The sequence below is a fragment of the Castanea sativa genome, chromosome 11 (genome assembly GCF_040712315.1).
Source record: "Castanea sativa cultivar Marrone di Chiusa Pesio chromosome 11, ASM4071231v1".
In the NCBI taxonomy this organism is placed as follows: Eukaryota; Viridiplantae; Streptophyta; class Magnoliopsida; order Fagales; family Fagaceae; genus Castanea; species Castanea sativa.
In genome coordinates, this window is record NC_134023.1 from 58205124 (window position 1) to 58208674 (window position 3551).

Consider the following 3551-nt stretch of genomic DNA (forward strand, 5'->3'; position numbering starts at 1 on the left):
TTATCACGCTTCTTGGCTGATACTTGACATCAAACTTACTGAGCTTTATGGCCCATTGGATTAGTAGTCTTGCAGCTTCCAACTTGTTCATCGCCTTCTTGAGTGGATGGTCTGTCAAGACATTGATGACATGAGCTTGGAAATAATGTATTAGCTTCTTAGAAGTTGTTACCAATGCAAATGCTAGATTTTCCATCATGGGATATCGTCCTTCTGCTCCTCTTAGCGCTCAGTTTGTATAATAGACAGGCGTTTGTATCTTCCCTTCTTCTCTAATTAATGCTAAACTCACTACATGTGGGGATACTGCTAAGTACAAGTATAATTCTTCACCTGGTATAGACAGGCTTAGTAGAGGAGGTGTTGTAAGGTAGGTTTTAAGGTCTTGGAAGGCCTTTTAACACTCATCCGTCCATTCAAATGCCTTCTTGAGAACCTTAAAAAATGGTAAACACTTGTTAGTAGCTTTTGAGACGAATCTTTTAAGGGTAGTAACTTGTCCAGTGAGAGACTGGACTTCTTTGATATTTCTTGGTGGCTCCATATTCAGTATCGCTTGGATTTTATTAGGATTTTCTTCAATTCCCCTATGTGAAACCATGAACCTAGGAAATTTTCCTAACAAAACTCCAAAGGCACACTTGCTCGGATTCAACTTCATGTTATATCATCTAAGCGAATCAAATGTCTCCTGAAGGTTGTCCAGATGTTTTTCCTCGTCCAAGCTTTTCGCCAACATATCATCTACTTACACTTCTACATTTCGTCCAATCTATGAACGAAACATATGATTAACAAGCCTCTGATAGGTTGCCCCCACGTTCTTCAAACCAAAATGCATCACCTTCTAGCAAAACAGGCCTTGGCTAGTAATGAAGGATGTTTTCTCTTGATCTGCCTCGTTCATCCATATCTGGTTGTAACTTGAGAACGCATCCATGAAACTTAGCAACTTATGAACTGTAGTTGAGTCCACCAGCTGGTCAAAACGTGGTAATGGATAGTTATCCTTAGGGCAAGCCTTATTTAAGTCAGTGAAATCCACACACATCCTCCATTTGCCATTAACCATCTTAACCATCACCACATTAGCCAACCAATCCAGGTAATAAACTTCCTGAATGAATTTTGTTGTGGTCAATTTCTGGACTTCTTCCTTGATAGCATTATTTTGTTTAGGGGCAAAGACCTTCTTCTGACGTATGGGCTTGGAGGAAGGATACATGTTTTGACGATGGGTGATGACACTTGGGTCAATCCCTGGCATGTTCTCGTGACTCCACGCGAAAACATCAATGCTCTTCTTTAAGAACTAGACAAGGTCTTGCTTTGTCTTTTTTTCCATGCTTGCTCTAATCCTAGTAAACCTCTCTAGGTTATTCTCGTCTAGAGGAACATCTTCCAGTACTTCAATGGGCTTTGCGATAACCTTTGTCTCCTTTATATTCATCGTCTACACGTGCTCGTCCATAGCCAACATGGCTAAGTAACATTCCCTTGTTGCTAACTGATCTCCTTGTACTTGTCATATTCCATACTCTGTTGAGAACCTGACAGATAGGTGATAGGTAGATGTCATTGTCTTCCAACTGTTTAAAGTTGGTTATCCAATGATGGCATTATAAGAAGATGAACAATTCATAATGAGGAAATTTACTTCCTTAGCTATTTGTTGTGGATATGCTCTCACCACTACAAGTAGTGTAATAGTGCCCACAGGTTGCACTTTAATTCCTCCAAATCCTACCAAGGGCAAATTTACTAGACTAAGTTTGTCTTGTCCAAGCCTCATTTGTTGGAAGGCGGGGCAATACAAGATGTCTATCAAACTCTCATTATCTACCAACACCCTTCTAGTCATGTAATCCGCAATAAGCAAAGTGATGATGATTGCATCGTCATGTGAGTGATAGACCCTTCCAGCGTCCTCGTTTGTGAATGTAATGACTTGCTTGTCTGCCCCCCTCGTCCTTGGTGGTCGTCCAAAGAGTTGGATGTCCTGTACCACCTTCAGGTACGTCTTCCTTGACTTGGAAGATTGCCCTGTCGAAGTTCCTCCTATAATAACTCTTATTTCTCCAAGTGGGGGCCGTGATGGCTCTTCTACCTTTCCTTTTAACTTCTCGTCTTTATGATCTCATCTAATAAAATGTCTCAACTTTCCCTGTCCGATAAGATTCTCTATCTGCTGCTTTAAGTCATAGCACTTGTTCGTGTCATGCCCGTGATCTCTATGGAAGTGGAAATACTTGTTTTTATTGCGCTTATTGGGATCTCCCTTCATCTTCCTTAGCCATTGCAAGGATGGGTCATTCTTGATTTGCATTAGCACTTGCTCAAATGGAGTGTTCAAGGGCGTGTAGTGTTGACTTCTTCCTGAAGATGAACTTGCCTTCCTGTTATATCTGTCTTTCTTTTCTCGCGTCCGGGACTTCTTTGGATGAGGGCCTTGTTCAATTTGGCGTGGGAGGTCTGCTTCCATTCTCTCTGCTCTCTTCCTCTTCTTGGCAATGATTGCATCCTCCGCATTCATGAAGCTTTCAACTGAATGGACGAGTTCAACTATGGTCTACGATTCTTGATCATAGAGCTTATGGATAAATAAATCCAAACCAACTCCATTGTGGTAGGCTGCTAATAACAAATTTGTCATTCATCTTGTCTACCGTCAGGGCTTCCCTATTGAAGTGAGTGATGAAGGACCAGAAGCTCTCATTTTCTCCTTGTTCTATAGTCAGCAGGCTACGAGGAGCGTTTATGCTTTTGTCTTCCAATAAAGTTGTTGACGGACAACTTACTCAACTCCTCAAAGGAACCAATAGTGTTCAGAGGTATCTTGCTAAACCACACTCATGCTAGCCCCTTAAGGGTGGTTAGGAAGGCCCTATACATTATCTCATCTGGAACTCTTTGAAGGTGTGTTGTAGTCTTGAAAGTTGCTATATGATCACACAGGTCATGCATTCCATCATATGAATCCAAGGGAGGCATCTTAAACTTGAAAGGCAGGGGACGACTATTGATGGAAGCCATGAAAGGGGAATCAGTTCGATGAACTAAATCATCTACGTGATTTGTCCTTCTCATATTCTCCCTCATCTTGTCTATAGCTCTCCTCATTTGATCCATTTTCCTCTCCAAGTGTGGCACCCTTCGTGAAGCGGTACCCCTGAGCGGTTCTTGTGCTCAACATTTTCTCCTTCTTTAAGTTCTTGACTCTGAGCTTGCTCTGCCATGCATCGTTCATGACATTGCTTTCTTTGATTGATCTCTCGAGTCAATTCTTGATTCTAATAGGTTAGCTTTGCCACGGCGGCTGCCATGGACTACATTTGTTGTACTGAAGGTAGTTGCATGACAGGTGCTGACTGGTGACCGTGGTTGGGTTTACTGGAAGCATTTTCACTCTCCTATTAGCCTAGACTAGTGGCCATTGATCTTGTTCGAACCATATAGCCCTTTGTCAAAGAAAGATAAATTGCAAAGCACAAATTTAATCTTCCCCACAGACAATGTCAACTGATGAAGCACAGAAAATCAGTAGGCTAAAT